This window comes from Kogia breviceps, chromosome 13, assembly GCF_026419965.1.
Source record: "Kogia breviceps isolate mKogBre1 chromosome 13, mKogBre1 haplotype 1, whole genome shotgun sequence".
Lineage (NCBI taxonomy): Eukaryota > Metazoa > Chordata > Mammalia > Artiodactyla > Physeteridae > Kogia > Kogia breviceps.
Window position 1 is genome coordinate 10495099 of NC_081322.1, and position 19370 is coordinate 10514468.

General features: G+C 46.5%; 1 long non-coding RNA gene across 5 annotated transcripts in view; it reads left to right on the plus strand.

Annotated features, from left to right (window-relative positions):
• Positions 1–18335, plus strand: part of LOC131768223 (uncharacterized) — a 78563-nt gene extending 60228 nt beyond the window's left edge. For 2 of the 5 annotated variants that reach the window (XR_010836199.1, XR_010836202.1), the window contains 3 exons: positions 1527–1636; positions 5962–6178; positions 7942–9003. This is a non-coding gene — a long non-coding RNA (uncharacterized lncRNA). Of the gene's footprint in view, positions 1–1526; positions 1637–5961; positions 6179–7941; positions 9004–12826; positions 12961–16793 lie in introns of those variants that run through there. The other 3 variants (XR_010836201.1, XR_010836200.1, XR_010836203.1) reach the window with 3 other exon arrangements.
• Positions 18336–19370: the final 1035 nt, after the last annotated feature.

The window sequence follows — 19370 nt, forward strand, 5'->3', positions numbered from 1 at the left end:
TAACCAATGCCCAAGCTCTCAACAGCTTTATGATGGTTCTGAACCTTTTGGGGTGTCAGGACCCACTTGACAATCTTACAGGAGGGGTGGAACTTATCCCCCGGAAAAATGCTCTGAGGTATGTCTTACACTTTCAGGAGATTCAAGGACCTTCAGAAATCAATCCACAGGCTCCCTTGTGGATTGCTGGGCATAACAGTTCTTAACTGTGTCAAGAATCTGTAAAGAGACACAAATTATACAGCTTCCACATATTCGGGGGTCATTCCTAGGCACTTTACATGTTGTTGTTGGGTGAAGATGGGGGACTAGGCTGGAGGTGCTGGGTGTGCCAGACCAAGCAAGGTCTGGCTCTATCCCATAGGCAACAGGAAGTACAGGAGTGCCGCAGCAGAGGGGTGGGAGACGCGCCTTCCTAACAGCAAAATCGGAGAGAAGGATGCAACATAAACAGAAGAAAGACAGAAAGCAGGAGATCCTCAGTGACTCTGCCAGCACAATCATCCGGGAGGCTTAGTGAGAGCCTGTTTTGGACCTAGAGATGATCACGCTAAGTGAAGTCAGTCAGACAGAGAAAGACAAATATCACATGATATCACTTACATGTGGAATCTAAAAAAAAATGAACTTATCTGTGAAACAGAAACAGACTCACAGACTTAAGAAACAAACTTACAGTTACCAAAGGGAAAGGGGGAGAGGGATAAATCAGGAGATTGGGATTAACATATACACACTACTGTATATAAAACAGATAACCACAGGGACCTACTGTACAGCACAGGGAACTCTACTCAGTATTTTGTAATAACCTATAATGGAAAAGAATCTGAAAAAGAATAGATTATATATATATGTGTATAACTGAATCAGTTTGCTGGACACCTGAAACTAACCCAACATTGTAAATCAACTATACTTCAATGAAAAATGTAAATAAAGTAAAATAAAATAAAACCTTCCCCAAATTAGGGATGTCCCCTTTTCTAAGATAGGCCTAGTGTGATTCTGTGTCATAAATAAGAAGACAAATTTGCAAACCCCAAGGGACATCATGAAACCAGATAAAGGGCTGTCCTGCAGCTCCGTTTGTTTTCTACACAGGGCAAGAGTGGACCCTAGCAGCCTGCTTTTGAGTTTTTCTGCCAACATGGGGGATTTCAATGGCCCAGGGCCCACTGAGGGGACGTGGTACCTGCCTCCAGAACAGGCAAGACCGGAGGGCTTTGCTTCCCACCCACATCCAGGCCAAGTGACAGGTCCTCTGTCTCTCCTCATCCCACGCTTCAGGGCAGAGATGATGGGCTACTCATCCTGTTACTTGAGGCTGGACCAGCACGGAAACACCTCTGCATTCTGTAGCAGCCAAAACAAGCATGCAAAGTTTCTGCACAGGGAGCTTTCTCACAGAACCTTACTGAAAATTTAAAGAAAATTCATATTTCATTAGGTACATGTGTAATGGATATATTTCTATATTCATTTATCTATGAATTTAATATATATTTAATTTCATTAAATTATAGATACAGATCAATAGATTGACCTCGGGGAAGTCTGCACAAGGATCCCGACACCACCACATTTTGCCAAATCTTGTTTCCCATAAGAGAGGGGAAAGATCGCTAATTCAAAGGTAAGAATTGGATACGGAGATGTTCTTATTCTTATAAATTTGGGATTTGGCGAACAGCCCCCAAGAATCGAGCCAGAAATCAGACAGGCTCTTGGAATTGGAGAAAACAGGTTGGAGTCAAGCGTCGGTCTGTTGATTCTACTCAGAAGGTGGTGTTTAGTTCGATGTAGGACACGACACCAGCGAGCCCAAACCATCTAGAGAACAAACACTCCTCCGCCTTGGAGGCCCCTCGTGGTCTGGCCCAGCCGCTCACCACACAGCCTGAGCTCAGTGACAGCAACACCGCCAGGTCCCCGCGAGTTTGTGCATTTCTCACCCCCACTATGACTCTCCACCCGATGAAGTCCTGGCCATCCCCAAGTCCCAACCCCAGAGCCACCTTGTCCGTTAAGCCCTCACCAACCCCGTCCGCCCACGTCCTGCAAGCGAAACCAATGCCCCTCCCTCTGGGCTACTTAGGACCACGCTCACCGCTGTGTGAAGCTCCCAGGGCATTGGCCACGCCCTCTTTCCCCTGCACAGGCGGCTCCTCCAGCGAGGAACCTGGTCCATTTCCTTTGGCTTCCCAAGATTCTAACACAATATTGAAACAGAATAGGAAATAGATGAGTATTTCTTAAAGAAAGAAAGGGAGAGAAAGGAATTCTAGTTAAAGGCCTTTGTAATAAGAATCCAGTGAAAGTCTCATGTGAGCCTGAGTATGAAAGTGGTATTAGGAATGGAAATTATAAATTATGAAGAGATTAGATTAGATTTGTGGGGTGATTGAATGGGGAATGAGAGAGAAGGCCCTGAAGACGATTTGACCAAGTTTTCTGACCTAAGAGATGAGAGAACATAAACAGGATATTGATTGAAAACACAGGAAGAGTAGGAATGGGGTGGGAGGTGATTTCTCTTTCAGACCCTTAACTTGATATCCAGGGGACCATCCACTGGTAGATGCTTCACAGACAGGTGTGTATTCAGAGCCGATGCCTTTGAAAAGTTCAGAGCTTAAAGCACAGCAGTGGAAACGACAGAGTGGGTCCTATAAAGAGAAAAGGCCCAATGACTGAGTTTGGTGTTCAGTCTCTAAGAACGAGAAAAAGAAGAGAAGGCAGTAAACGAATCTGGTAAAAGCCAGATGAAGGTATCCAAGAAAACACAGTGTCACAGGAGCCAAGGAAGGAGAGCAATTCTAAGAGAGCAGGAGGATCCCGGACTGGGGCACGAACCCACATCCCCTGCATTGGCAGGCGGACGCTCAACCACTGCGCCACCAGGGTAGCCCAGTCCTACACCCTTGAAGCCATCATTTCTCACTTGGCTTTCTCCTCCTTTCACTCTGGATTGCAGGCTGTATTGTTTAATGTAGCAAAGAGAGGATTGAAATGTCTGCCTTCCTCTCAGTTTGAGTACTTTTTTTGTCTCATTGCCTAGTTATTATAGAGGAGATCATAGGTTTAGATGGATTTTAGATCATAATCATCTAAATACAGTTGGGGCCATCTATATCCAGTCCATGCCTATCTAGGTAGGTCTATTCTCCTGAATTTAGAATGAAGACCTGGGTGTTTTAATTTGGGTTTAGCCAATTATATTTTCAATACATTTGCTGAACTGATTTGGGGAAACTTATTAAGATCTGGTTAAAAAACAGGCTTTTCAGAGATCAAAGATAGTAACTAAATAATATATTAAGGGTCATCTCACTCTGTCAGTGACTTCCTGGAAATTACCCTTGATGAATTTTTACAAAGGAAGTATCTCCTTCCCAGGGAAAGAAACAGGCAGCCAAGATGAAGGACCCTAAAAGGGGCTAAGAAAACAGAGGGAAGGGGCTTCTGCTTCTGCTAATTCTTGCTAAAAGCCAATTTTAAGAAAAGCTGTATTTTCTATGTAACATATTTACCTAGATATATAATTTACTGGTAGATTTTGTTTATTGCTTATGTACACGTTAGTGTCTCCCCGGTAGAATGTAGGCTGCAAACGGGCAGGAATGTTTATTTAGCTCACTGATGGGTCCCTAGCACCCAGAACAGGGTCTGGCACATGCTAACTGCCCCACAGCTGTAGCATGTGTACATGAATAATCGACAAATGCCTGAGTCCCGGAAGTGCTTCACTTTCCTACCACAGAGGAGCCCTCTTCAGCATCCCCCCATCCTGGCTACTTTTCCCTCTAAGAACCCCTCTCTTCTCCCAGGCAGCACACGTCTGAAGCATCTCACTCCCCAGAGAATAGGGTCCTGGGGAGACTGGTCCATCTTCTGCTCTAGCGTTTAGGAAAGGGTATCCTCCACCTGCCTTTTGTGGAAGTGAGAGAAAGGAGCTGATAGCCCACTGGTCTTGGTTGAGGCAGGGAGGGAGATTTAAAAAAAAAAAAAACACCTGGACACCAGTCTTACCACATAATTCCACTGAGACCACAAGCTGAGAGACACTGGGTATTATATTAGCCTGGTTTCTGTTGCTGGGTATTCTGGGCTCTACACTTAAACAGCAAGCTGTCGTTTTGAGGATGCCGTCGAGACAAAAGGTAAAGGTTATGGTGAAAAGCCATGGATTTGACCTCTGGGGATAATGTTCACTCCACCCAACCCCCTTATTGAACAACTAAAGTGGCTACAGTATTATAGGGAGACAGGAAACTAAGCTACACATTTACGGTATCATATTACCTGTCCCTGTGTGATGTTTTGTTGAGGCAGAGTCACACTGGCCAAAGAGTAGCAGCTCTCAAAATGTGAGGAAGCGGGAGAGAAAAGGAGGACGTGCACTTTGGCACCAACAAAGACCCTCTTATCCCAGCGTGGTGGCCATGGAGACCACTGCTTAGATCCCCTTCCAAGAAACCCTGCCTGGGGAACGTGTTGGACTGACAGCCTCCAGCATCTTGGAATCTGCCCCAGCACTCGTGGCTATCTGTATCCAGGCGAAGATGGGGCAGGCGGGGTTCCTAGAGGTCAGCCAGCCTGCTCAGCGTGGACCTCCTCTAACACAGAGCCTTCGCTCCAGGACTCCATCTGGCTGGCTGAGACCTTCTAGAAAGCACTGCGGTGTAGACTCTTCCTGTCCAAGCCTTCCTTCCCTCTCTGCTTTCGCAGGCATCAGATCTGCGTCCAGGTCTGAAGGTTCACCTCCCCCCTCCTGCCCCCTTCTCGTTTCTCCTTCACGGGCACACCTCCAGTGACTCTCTTGCACGTCTAACCCTGTCTTGGCATTAGCTTCTTGGAAGATTTGAACTAGTGTACCTCCAATTGCCAGTAGATCCTGCTAAGCACACAGACCTTGATTATCAATGTTACAGAAAGTTGCTCTGACTGAAGATAGCTTCTAAAAGCCTTACTGGGGATAATGCACCCCGAAATGTAGGTGGCAAATGCCATCTCTGGTTATGTAATGGAACCAGTCAAGGAAGATCTTGACCTGGGCTGCAAGGTGACTTCCGGAGGTCCTAGACCCGTTAAGTATATATGTATTATGTTGAGTGTCTGTCCAATTCTGCCTGAAGACCTATAGGTTTCATCTACATTCATCTACAGAATTATCAACAGAGGCAACTAATTGTCAGTGAACTCAGCAGTTGTTAACATGAAATCTGCATCATGAACTAACTTATTTTATACAAAATTATAAAACTTTCCACCCCAAACTAAAGGGGCTTTAGTCATTGTTAGATCCCTGCAAAGTAAGCCTCTCATACAAAGATAATCCGTACTGCATTCTTCATCTGATACTGAACTTTAAAAAGCCATGCTCTAATTTAAGGAGTTATTCCATGAAAGAAGTAAGTCATCGAACAAGCAATAGGTTATTTTTTCATATCAGGGGGCCAAATCTCCTGCTGGATGCTCTGACTCTCAGCCCAGACGATGCTTCGTTTAATCCACTGGAAGATTGTGGAAAAGTACCTCTAGCAGCTGTTCTCAAGGAGAAGGTTTATGTCAGCACCACTTACATCAGTTGAGCTCAGAACTTTTGTGTCAGCAGCATAAATGCTGGCATGTCAGCATCTCTATTTTATACCCCCCCAAATGTGTATAGTTTAATTAGACCAAAGACAGGAAACGGTTTGTTGAGAGCTCAACCTGGACGTAATGTCTTCCTAAAGAGACACTCCCATCCCGCCTGGAGGACCATCGAATATGTCAGTAAAAAGCCAAACCCTCATGACTTGCCCTTTACAGGAAATTATTCTCAGAAAGGAAAAACTTTACCCCTGAATCCAGTGGAGTATTTATGGTGAGTTGGGATAATTTGTCTAGACACCCCCAGACATCTGTGCTCTGCTATCACCAACTCCAGCCCTGCACTCTGAATTCTTCCCGCGGCAGGTGGATCTTGTTTCCGGGCTCAATTTCAACGTGAAAAAGGCTTCTGCGGAGAGAACCCGCAGAGCAATCCACACACCAGCCCTCCAGTCCGCTGTCATGCTGGAACAGGCAGGCCCTTCCAAGGTAAAGCAAGTTCCCCGGAAGGAAGGGTCGACTCGTGAACAGCAGACAGCTTAAGCAGAGCTCGCTCCCCTCTGCTGGTAAATGTCCTTTGAAGGTACTTGGCTCTTACTTTTTTTTTTTTGCGGTACGCGGGCCTCTCACCGTTGCGGCCTCTCCCTTCGCGGAGCAGAGGCTCCGGAGGCGCAGGCTCAGCGGCCACGGCTCACGGGCCCAGCCGCTCCGCGGCACGTGGGATCCTCCCGGACCGGGGCACGAACCCGTGTCCCCTGCACCGGCAGGCGGACTCTCAACCACTGCGCCACCAGAGAAGCCCTTGGCTCTTACTTTGATGGATAAACTCATGCTCAGTACTCTCAACTTCTCAGTCACTGGTAGTATTGTATGATCATTTTAGGAAGCAGCTCACGTTCATCCTTGGAAAACTTGGAGAAGAGATTTTGTTGGGGGCTGGGGAGGGCAACAGACGTATAGGTTGCTGTCTATTCAGGCACCAGGGGAGAATAAATGCAGTAAGTTTTAGAAAGTATTAGATCATTTGAAACCCTTTCTATGGAGAGCCAGGTAGTGGTAATAAACAGCAGAGGAGAGTGAAAGACTGTGCTCAGACTTTTGAAGTGGAAACCAGAGATTTCTCTGCTACGATGACAGCCAGATACTAACTTCTGACACAACAGTTGTTACCTCGAGCAAAGTTCCTTCCTGATCACCGGAGTTCCTTACTCATGTTTCTTTCTCTACCAGAACCTTCTTTTTCTAAAAGGAGCAGCCACCTTCATTTTGAATGAAGGCATCTGTTCTGAAATACACATGCATGCGCGCGCGCGCGCACACACACACACACACACACACACACACTCTCTCTCTCTCTTCAAGCAATATTCTTCACTGTAGAGAACTAATGGGGTAGATCCTGATGATCATCACAATGATTTAGACCAAGTGAGGGCTCTCTTTTTTTTTTTTTTTTTTTTGCGGTACGCGGGCCTCTCGCTGCTGTGGCTTCTCCCGTTGCGGAGCACAGGCTCCGGACGCGCAGGCTCAGCGGCCATGGCTCACGGGCCCAGCCGCTCCGCGGCACGTGGGATCCTCCCGGACCGGGGCACGAACCCGTGTCCCCTGCATCGGCAGGCGGATTCTCAACCACTGCGCCACCAGGGAAGCCCCAAGTGAGGGCTCTTGTCTTGGGTTTTATCTACTTACTAAGTAATCTGTTTACTGAGAAACCAGGACAGCGACCCAGAGAGGGTTATAGAATTCGCAGCATGGAGCTGCCAATGTCCTCAACCAATAGCAGTTCATGTTCCCCAAATGCCCATGGGTATAACCCCACTGACTCTAATTTTTATTAAAGCATAAAGATCTTTTCTCCCAGTTTGACCAATGTCTATTGCACATTTTAAAAATTTACTTTTTTTTTTAAGATGTTGGTGGAAGGAGTTTATTAATTTATTTATTTTTGATGTGTTGGGTCTTCGTTTCTGGGCGAGGGCTTTCTCAAGTTGCGGAGAGCGGGGGCCACTCTTCATCGCGGTGCGCGGGCCTCTCACTATCACGGCCTCTCTTGTTGCGGAGCACGGGCTCCAGACGCGCAGGCTCAGCAGTTGTGGCTCACGGGCCCAGTTGCTCCGCGGCATGTGGCATCTTCCCGGACCGGGGCGCGAACCCGCGTCCCCTGCATCGGCAGGCGGATTCTCAACCACTGCGCCACCAGGGAAGCCCCTAAAAATGTACTTGTATAAACAGAATTCTGCAGAAGCCAGAGTGACGGGCATGGAGACCAGAGTAAAGTACATTAGGTGTCATATGTCACTCTCAACACAGAGTCATAACTTTTACTTGTACTGCATCTTTTTGAAGGAGCACAAATTGCTGTACTGTTGTCACTACAGAGCCACTATGCTAGATTTCTGAGGAATTATAAAGGACACACAAAAAACCTCTGAGGGTGAAAGAAGGGAAATGGTGTCCCTATCACAGGAAATTAGAGACAGCTGGACTTGTGTGCATACCAGAGTGAATGATCAAACAAGCCATTACAATACTGTACATGGAGCTGTGAACGTAACTTTTTGGAGAACATCATACTAACTAGGATTATGTAGGGGTGTTTTTTGAATGACATGAACAAAGCAGTGTTAATACCAGTAATGTTTCCGGGTCCACTGTGTTGAGCTAGTAACATGGAACCGTGGATCTAGCCTTGGCCCTTCCACGGACAGCCCACGACACTCTGAGTAAGTCACCCATCCTTTTATTTCTTGGACTCTCCTCCAGCAAAATCGGATAATACTTCCTACTTGTCAGTACACCCTGGAGAGCCCTGGAGAAGCTTAGCACTGGAATCCAGAATCCCAAGGATATCCGTATTTCTCATGGATGCCTCCTGGGGTGGCTGCCTAGCTCACAAGATCCCCAAACTAGCCCCGGGGCTGCAGGAAGCTCGTCATAGAAAATGGTCATTTCTGGACTGCAGGAGGCTAAGTGCTTGTCCACAGCTGATTGATACAGGCATAGACACTTCATTCAAACTGGGCTGACTAAATTCTTCTCCCAGGACACCAAACGGAAAGACGGAAAGGCACACAAAGATTGGAAACTGTCCATCTAGAGAGTCAGAAGACGTTTTTTAAAAACTCTCAGCTCCTCCCCACACACATTGGTGGGGATTCCTCACCGAGCCTACAACCATCATAGCCGGGGCCTGCTGTGGACCACAGGCACCCACCCCCACATCCCTTTGGCGTACTCCATTCTGCAGCCCTCCACCCCACCGAGGGTGGATCACATGCCCCCAAGACTCATGCCTCTGGGTAACCCAGGAGCCCCACGGCTGGACCCTGGTTCTGGAAGTGGGCCTGGTGTGGGAGTTACTCTTTCTGGCCGGCACAGCATCTCTTTTGTGGGACTGTAAGGGACTGGGCTGCCGAGCTGCTGCTGACACACTGATTTGGGAGCCCTACACACGCTATCCGTCCCTGTCAGAAAGCATCACTAGTGGTAAGAATAAAGTTTGTTTTGTGAGACTTTTGTTTCATATGTATGTTTACATAATTTGTATATATATTTATATAAATACTATTTACATAATACCAATATTTATATAATATATAGAGATGTTTATGTGAATATGTTTGTTATAAATTTATATTTATATATATTGGTATATAATACATATCTTATTGTGGGTCCTAGTAAAAACGACTGCCCTTGCTGAACTACCACATTCACCGGAAAATAGATTAGTATCTGTAGAAGCAGTGTTGGCAAGCAGGCAGTAGCGACACGTGCTACAATGTAAAGTTTATCTCTGTCAAAACAACTTAGAAGAGGTAGAAACAAAGGAGAAACATCTAGAGCGAGATGTTTATTTACAATTCCATTCACACCATTCCATTCACAATCATTCATCGTGAGTCGAACAAACAAAATAGATAAGCCCTTTCTTTTGTAACTGGGCAGAGCTGGACACCCTTAGCTCAAAAGGGACAAGTGGTAAGTGCAGACAGGTCGGACTTCCCTGGTGGTGCAGTGGTTAAGAGTCCGCCTGCCAATGCAGGGGACACGGGTTGGAGCCCTGGTCCGGGAAGATCCCACATGCCACGGAGCAACTAAGCCCGTGCGCCACAACTACTGAATCTGCGTTCTAGGGCCCACAAGCCACAAGTACTGAGCCCGTGTGCCACAACTACTGAAGCCTGAGTGCCTAGAGCCCGTGCTCCGCAACAAAGAGTAGCCCACGCTCGCCGCAACTAGAGAAAGCCCGTGCACGGCAACAAAGACCCAACGCAGCCAAAAAATAAATAAAATTTTAAAAAATAAATAAAAGACAAAATAATCTGTTGTTTCAGTTTTTAAAAAATGCAGACAGGTCACACAGGCCTTGGTTCACAAGTGCCTCTCTTAAACAAAACCAAACAGAGTATCACCTCTAAGCCCATTCAGACATCTGAGTCTGTCATTAACACAAAGATCTCAAAGTATGACCTTCACACGTCATTGCCTCTACCCCATCTACCATTTTGCCTGGCTTTTAAAATCCTATCATGTTACTGATCAATAATTGAAATGTAAAATCCTATAATTGAGTTATTTCTACTAGATTTTTTCATTCCTATGGAAAATAAAATTAGTCAAGATAAGTAAAAAAAAAATCAAAATTCTGAACAATTTTACATTTGCATGATTCCTAGAAATGTCAAGTCTAGTTTTAAATCTTCCTTATCCATTCAGTCAGGCGTGTTGAGAGTCAACATGTTAGCACTGTCAGTGCTTGGTCAGGCCTGAAAGAGACAAACTCTATGACTTGAGGCTGAAAGGAAAGTTCTAATGCACGGAAAGCTGTCAGGTACCTCATGATCTCTTCCAGTTTATGGGTTCTCATAACAGCATCCATCCCTCTTAAAAATCCATCCATGACTGTCAGATATTCTTCCTTCAATTAAAGGTTGTTCTCCCTGATAATGTTTCCAAAAGGATGCTCCTCTTTTCTTTAAAAAGTGTGGACAGGGCTTCCCTGGTGGCGCAGTGGTTGGGAGCCCGCCTGCCGATGCAGGGGACACGGGTTCGTGCCCCGGTCCGGGAAGATCCCACGTGCCGCGGAGCGGCTGGGCCCGTGAGCCATGGCCGCTGAGCCTGCGTGTGCGGAGCCTGTGCTCCGCAACGGGAGAGGCCACAACAGTGAGAGGCCCGCATATCATAAAAACTAAATAAATAAATAAATAAAAAATAAATAAAAAGTGTGGACAGAGGGGGCTTCCCTGGTGGCGTGGTTGGGAGTCCGCCTGCCAATGCAGGGGACGCGGGTTTGATCCCTGGTCCGGGAGGATGCCACACGCCGCGGGGCAGCTGGGCCCGTGCGCCCCGACGGCCGGGCCTGCTCTCTGGAGCCCGCGAGCCGCAACTGCTGAAGCCCACACTCCTACGGCCCGTGCTCTGCAGCAGGAGAGGCCACCGCAATGAGAAGCCCGCCACAAAGATCCAATGCAGCCAAAAATAAATAAATAAGACAAATAAATTTTTTTAAAATTAAAAACAAAGTAACTCAGGAATATACAATTAAAAAAAAAGAAAGTGTGGACAGAGAAAATAGATTTGATCATCACATTCTTTGACAGCTAGCATCACTCCGCCCGCTAGTTTTTTCTTTGAGACGCAACAGCTTTTTTAATGTTGGTGCTGTCTCTGTGTGTTTATGACATCTATCACCACGTACCTGTTAGGGTAAAGCTGTGGCACCACAGGGAGAGGCATCGCCAGCCAAATCCCTTGTAGGTTATGTCAGGGTGAGTGATGATGGTGGAAGCGTGGAGAACAGCAGAAACTGGGAGATTCTAGGATGCTTTATCGAGATCAGAATTTGTGCAAAGCTCAAGTGTTGAGTGTTTTCTTGAACATTTTTCACCTTCAACCTAAGCCAAAATTTTATCTTTAAGCCCAGATCATTCCACGAACCAAGTGACTCAACTAAGGGCAAAAGCTTTCGCTGTCAATAAGCTCCCCAACAAAGCCGTGTACTGGCCTCCTGACAACACGTGGGACCATCAGTGGCGGGTCTGTTTATACGTCCCAGCAAAATCTAATTGCTTGCAGTTACCGCTGAGATTCGGGCTGCCTTAATCAATTGAATTCCGAAAGACAATCAGCATCTCAGAAGTAAACCTGAACTTATTACAACAAGCTTCCAATCAAAATTCCGGCAGCGGTGGGGCTTCCTAACTCAGTGCGTGCAAGACACGCCACTCAGCAGTTTTAAGGAGATGTTTTCCAGAACATAGTGAGACCTCTCCCCATTAGAGGGGGGAGGAATGGGCTAGAATACAATTCATACAATATTAATAACTTGCTCTACTTTACAGCTTAGTAATAAACTTATTCATCCTGCCAGAGGCGTTTCGTGACATTAGCACTGGAAGGATAGCAGGAGGCAGGTGGACCGGGCCTGCAAGTTTACAAATGGCAGTGCTGTGGCCACCCTGCCAGGTGCAGAGCAGGCCTGCGGCCAAGGGAACGACCTGGGACAACACCTAAACTCTACACCAATCTCCAGCCGAGCTTCTGGGACACATTCATAGCAACAGTTATCATTGAGATTAATTAGCCTGGACATAGACCATCTAGTTGCCACACACCGATTTATCTCTTTCCCAGGTCCAATGTATTATTTCAAGATTGGCTTATTTTTTTATTGAATTATAGTTAATTTGCCAAGTTGTGGTAGTTTCAAGTGTAGAGCAAAGTGATTCAGTTACACGTATACGTTCAATATATATTCTTTTTCAGATTCTTTTCCATTATAGGTTATTGCAAGATATTGAGTAGAGTTCCGGTGCTGTGCAATAGGCCCTTGTTGCTTCTCTATTTTATAGAGAGTAGTGTGAAATATATTCTTTCACGACTTAATTACACATTACCCCTATAGCTCCTGTTACATTCGTACAAGTGAAACTCTCAACCCTGCTACTGCCATACACGTATATTCTTCTCTTAGATTATGCGCTGTTTGATATTACATTACATCATCGCCATGTTGCATATGTATTGTGTACTACGTTTCTCGTATCCCATTCTTAGCACCCAGGAAGCAATAATCACATCGCGTCCTGTGTCTCTCTGTCTTTCACAGTACCCCGCTGCAGCAGTGAATCAAAGACCAATGCTGCAGAGGTGTTTGTAACTAAAGAAATGCAGTGTCAAAGTGTTGTCCGACATAAATGGTTCTAACAGAGTCATTTTCCACGATCAGGTCTAGGATGTGCAAACGGAAGGAAGTGGGGACAGAAATAATTCAATAACTCAATCTTCAATAATTCGATATTGAGGCTGGCCACAGCTTTACAGAAGAGCCCGTTAGAGACCAGCCAACAAATGAAGGAGTGGTGTGCTGTGGTGAGTGAAAACGTGAACTGGGTGTGGGAAACATCTGTCATATTTTGTCTACTCAGCATTCATCACCCACTCCCTTATAGCATCCTAATATCCTCCTGGGTAATTCTCTCCCTTCTCACATGCAATCCTGCAGGGAAACTGAATCCAGGCATCCCTGGAAGCTCCTTCAACTAACTTCCTGGTAAAACTTCCTGGCACAGCTAAGGGCTGGTACATCACTTACACTTGGCCAATCAGTTCCCCTTTTCAAGAACTTTGAGTTTCAGGCTATGTTACGCAAAGGCAGAAAAGAAAAAGAACATTCCAGGGCTGACACACACATGGAGTGTCCTTTGGCTCCTGCCTCTGAGACCCTCTGGAGGGTCTCTGGAGATGCGTAGGTCCTGTAAGTTCCAAACAGGGCTGAAATGAATTCATTAGAAACCCATAGTTTCTAATGAATTCATTTTAAATAGAATAATCTGTTGTTTACAACCAAGACACTCTTAACAACAATGTCAGGCCGTTGCTTCCCCAAGAAACGTAGAAATGGAAAACCAGGACAGTGGCAAAGGCTGAGGGGAGCCAGGCACACAAACCCCTCCTTCCTGCATCCTGGACCCTCAGAGGTGCAGCTTCTCCGTTGGACCTGTCTGGGGGCGGCGGCGGGGGGTGGTCCCTAGAAGACCTGCTGTGTCTGTCAGGCTCCCACGAGCAGGAGCCAAGGTGCAGTGTTTCACATACCATCCTTCACTCTCTGCAGAGCTTCCTTCTCTCCCACTCTGGCGCCCCTGGGGTTGCACCTCCCAAATCAACTTCAGCTTTTAAAATTCCTGCTTGCTCCAATCTGTAGATAACTCGGTCTAAGACAGCTACCATTTATTATTAATTGAACTAGCTTGACTGGATCTCCATTACTTGAAACAATGGGATCCAGAATCAAACAATGAGGCAGAGTACATGTTATAAGTTCAAACTAGATACTAAGAAATAGGTGAATTACTCTATGTCTCAGAGCTCAGACCTAAAGATTTGTTTTGAAGTTTGAAGGTACTTTTGAAGAATTGAAGTAAATAATTCCTTTTTCTTTTTTACATGAGGTAGTTAATACTTTATTATAAACTTGGCTTTATGTTAAGATGATTTTGCCCAGCTGTAAGTTAATGTAAGTATTCCGAGCATGTTTAAGGTAGGCTAGGCTGGGGACGTCCCTGGAGGTCCAGTGGTCAGGACGCCAAGCTTCCACTACACGGGGTGTGGGCTCAACCCCTGGTAGGGGAACTAGGATCCTACATGCCATATACACACTACCATATACAAAACAGACAGCCAACAAGAACCTGCTGTACAGCAACAGGGAACCCTACTCCATAGTCTGCAATGGCCTATGTGGGAAAAGCATCTTAAAAAAAAAAAAAAGAGTGGATATATGTATATGTGTAACTGATTCACTTTGCTGTACAGCAGAAACTAACAGAACACTGTAAATCTTAAAATAGTTTACTAATACATAATGTACAAGATGCTTTATGTAAAATCACAGATTTTTCAAATGTCTGTATATATAATTGAGTGAAAATCTTAGAGAAACACACATTTAATCACGGCAACAAAACATTTATTTGTTCTCCCCCGCTACTCCTGCCCTTGAGGAAACTTTCTTAGGCCGTGTGCCTGTTTCTCCCCGCAAACGCTGTTGCTCAAAAGTCTTATTCTCTTGAAAAGAAACATTTGAAAGATGATGGTTTGCATGGAAGATGTTATGAAGAGTTTAATAATGCTCTCAAAATGGTTGATGGGAAAGATCATAAGATTATATGTCATGGGTCTGTTTTAAAAGACAGAAATGCATCTTAAGGCTGAAAGGAAATAAATAAAAATGTTGACAATGGCAGTTGGTGGTTGGTAAGTAAAAAGTCATCTTAGGGGCTTCCCTGGTGGCGCAGTGGTTGAGAGTCCGCCTGCCGATGCAGGGGACGCGGGTTCGTGCCCCGGTCCGGGAAGATCCCACGTGCCGCGGAGCGGCTGGGCCCGTGAGCCGTGGCCGCTGCGCCTGCGCGTCCGGAGCCTGTGCTCCGCAACGGGAGAGGCCACCGCAGTGAGAGGCCCGCGTACCGCAGAAAAAAAAAGTGCAAGTGAATTAATTTGAGTATTAATTAAGCCATTAAGGAATGACTTCACACTTCAATGCCACATATTTTTTTAAAAAATGTAATCTTAAGAGTGGAGACAGGTACGGACTCTAGCCAGGCAGAACAGGCTCAGACCACGCTCACGGCCTTCTAATTACAGGTCCTGAGCCAACTTACCTTCCAGCCCTCAGGTTTAATTTTCCTCTCTGTGTTGTAATCGCTATAGGAATATTATAGGATAGATAGGGGTTAGCTATAGAGATACATTGAGATCTAGGATGGGATAAGATGGGATCAGGTGGGATCATAGAACCCACCACAAAGGACCACTGTGGGGAACAAAGGAGGTTTTTCTCATCTCAGGAATCGCTATTACACACCTCGCCGCCCATGCTTGGTTTCACTCTGTTTGCGCCTTCCATCCCTCACCTCCCCCATGTGATCCATCACAACTCCTGTGGGCTCGCCCTCCACAGAGTATCGTGCACCCCTCTCTCCTCCACCTCTACTGCTAACACCAAAGTCCCCATCACCCCCTCCCCCAGACGCCCCATTTCACACCATGCCCCCAGATGCCCCACTATGCACCATGCCCCCTGACGCCCCATTATACACACCCCCAGACGCCCCATTTTACACCCACCCCCTAGATGCCCCATTATGCACCACACCCCCAGACGCCCCATTATACACCACGCCCCCAGACGCCCCGTTATGCACCATGCCCCCAGACGCCCCATTTCACACCATGCCCCCAGATGCCCCACTATGCACCATGCCCCCTGACGCCCCATTATACACACCCCCAGACGCCCCATTTTAACCCACCCCTAGATGCCCCATTATGCACCACACCCCCTGTCGCTCCATTATACACCACGCCCCCAGACGCCCCATTTTACACCACACCCCCAGACGCCCCGTTATGCACCACGCCAAGTGACCTTCTACAGCACGACGCACCACGTCACCCCCTGCTCAAACTACCCGGAGGCCTCTAAGGGCCACCGTCCCCGGGCGCTCGTGAACTTAGTCTGCCTTTCCCATCTCCTCCCCGCCCCCAGCTCACGTCTAGACTCTAACACACACACTGGCCTCCTTCTGTCCTTTGAAGACCTCAGGTCCGTTCCTACCTCAGGTGCCTCCTGCCTGCTCTTCCCCTGCCTGGAATGCTCTGGCCCGGGGTCCATGCGTGGCTCACGCCTTCTTATCTTTCGGGTGTCTGAGTGCTGCCTTCTCACACTTCACCTCTTTCCTTAGCAGAGCCCACACCATCACTCTTTATTCCTTAACGGTGTCTAATTTCGTCAACGGACTTACTGTCTACAGCTCTCTGTTTGCTTGTTCCCTATTTATTGCATTAGAATACAAGATCCAGGAGAGCAGAGACGTTGCCTAACTTGTTTTCTGCTCTCCTCCCAGTGCTGAGTGAATGAATGAGTGAGTGAGTGACCATGTGCAGTGCTGAGCGTAGTACCATTTTCCCCCAGCATCTCCCGAGATTTCTACAGAGATCGTGAATTGCTTTTATAATGGCAAAAAAAAAAAAAAAAAAAGCGAGATTTTCGTTAACCAGGAAATGTTATTCCTTTAAAAAAAAATTCATCTGTCCTAATACTAGGTCTTTGGAAATTTTCTTTCTCTATTGTTCTTTTATGGACTCTTTGGATTTCAAAACAAGACCTAGTTTCTAAAATACCATACTGTTAGCAGGACAAAGTTGTGAGCCCAGAGTCTAGGCTCAGTACACAGAGCACACAGCAGGCCAGCTGGCTGTGTGTCCAGAGGGGACAGTCGTAGAGACCAGATGTCAGCAGACAAGGAGCTGGCCTCCAGCCTGAGAGCCACGGACAATGGGGAGAGCCTTATGCTGACGACGCAGGTACAGGGCTTTGTAAATGAGGACAGCGTTCTTTAAACTCAGAATGAAGAAGGAAGTCACCTGAGTCAGCAAGGTGGGCTGGCAGGCAAGCCTCCCCTGTGCGACACAAGTTAAGTCAGCTGCTCCAAAAACAAGCCAAGAAGTGACTGAGCCCTTTTCCAGAAGGCAGTCTGGGTTTGTCTGGGCTGTGATGTCCCCCATTGAAACTGTTGCTGTCAATTCTTTGGGTAACACCCAACTAAGGGCATTAGGTGATGCTAGGCCAGGTGAGTCCAGACCTTCTCGGGGTTATTAGGCCCCCGTGGGCTCACTGCGGGTGCCCTGGACAGGCTTCTGGTATCCCTTTATGAGTGTCGCCTTTGCCAGCAATCAGGGTCCTTTGCCCTGGACTCCGGGTCAGGATTGGAGAAAGAAAGTAAGCTGGAGGTTGCCATGAGGTCCAACCTCAGTACTCACGGTCAAGGAACCAGGTTCACTCAGCTAGGGCTCCACCAGAGAATGAGGCTAGTGTGAGATCTGCAGTCATTCTCTAAGTAAGTGAAATAACTCCCCAACCTGAGCATGAGTGACCTGAAAAAGTCCATGGGAGACCCATAAGTAAAGAGAGAAAGCTGGTTGTCTGCCAGGAAACACTAAGCTTTGCTCCCAGACACCATCCACGCCATCCACCTCCGGCTGCCTGGTGGACTGAGTGCTGGTCCCAGTGGTGCAAACCCCAGCATGGTCCAGATCCTGCCAAAGCAATTAACTGACATCAGAGAAGTGGACTCAAAATGAAAACAAAGGGATTTCAAAAGTTCAACTGTGAGTTAAAAAGTGCACAGCTGGGGTTCCCTGGTGGCGCAGTGGTTAAGAATCCTCCTGCCAATGCAGGGCACATGAGTTTGAGCCCTGGTCCAGGAAGATCCCACGTGCTGCAGAGCAACTGAGCCCGTGCACCACAACTACTGAGCCTGCACTCTAGAGCCCACGAGCCACAACTACTGAGACTACGTGCCACAACTACTGAAGCCCATGTGCCTAGAGTCCATGCTCCACAACAAGAGAAGCCACTGCAATGAGAAGCCTGCGCACCGCAACAAAGAGTAGCCCCTGCTCGACACAACTAGAGAGAAAGCCGACGTGCAGCAACGAAGACCCAATGCAGCCAAAAATAAATTTTAAAAGGAGAAAAAATAAAAGCACACAGCTGCTGGTACTAAGTGGGTAAGCTGCTTTGAAAATTGGTGTTGGGTTCATAATGGGACTTGATTATTTCCACATGGTACTTAACAGGCTCATGAAATTCCTCTAATAGGAAAGAAATGTATTTTAAATGTTGGCTGACAGGGAAAATAATACTTGAAATTACTAAAAAATGCAAAAAGAAATAGTATGGCAACTTAAGTATATTATATTGATTTTAAACTGTTCAAATAAGACAGAGTTGCTTAAGTGACTTTTTGCTATTAATATGTATCCAGTTGATTCGAATGGAGCCTTTTTTGTTTCTAAGAAACTATTTTAGACTTTGAAATAAACTTCAATTATATTTGAAACTGTTGACCTGAAACAAATAAACTGCCAGGTATGTCTCCAGCGAACATGGGTTTCTTCAGGATCAGCAGAGAATTGCAGTTTGGGGTCTGCAACCGTGGTGAGCCACGTGGAAGCCCCCACACGGTAAGGGAAGGAGAAGGCTTTTATAGAGGGGAAAGGAAGGTAGGAGGGCTGTAGTATACAAAACATCCACGGCTTTTCATTGGCTGAGTCCTTGCCAGGAAAGAAGAGGACTCTTTCTCCCTCCTGTTGGGCTCGGCCATCATCAAAGGGTGCGAGAGCGCCCCCTGCTGGTCTCCGCACTCTAATTTAGGTTTCTGTTTATTAATTTTTTTTTTACAAAACCATCCAGCAAAACATTCACCAGAGATTTCCAAGACTCCTTGAGCTAGATGTCATTTGCTGTCTGGATTAATCTCTAACATCTGGACCCTTCTGCCTTTGAATTGTGGCTGGGCCATTCTGCTCTGTTTGGACTTGTTGACATACACATGAACAAGCAACCATTACTCAACAGCATGGTTTTGTTGCTAACATCTCAAACCCTGGAGTCAGACTCTCTTGGTCTCTGTGAAATACAATACTACCTAACGTTGGGAACCAAAACAAGCAAACGAAAACAAAGACCCCATCAACAGGGTCATCCAACTAAAAAAAATGTATCTAAGACTTGTGCTAATAAAAAACGTCCACACACCCTAGGCCTCCTTGCAGACCACTAGCTCCTAACAATTTGTACCAGCTTCCCCTCCTGCCAATCAGCTCTGCTCTGACCAATGACTGGAACACAGCACTCGATAAATGTGGACAAGCATTAGCTGCTCATCTAGATTCCTTGAAAGCAAATTCATTACAACATACCATGCCTG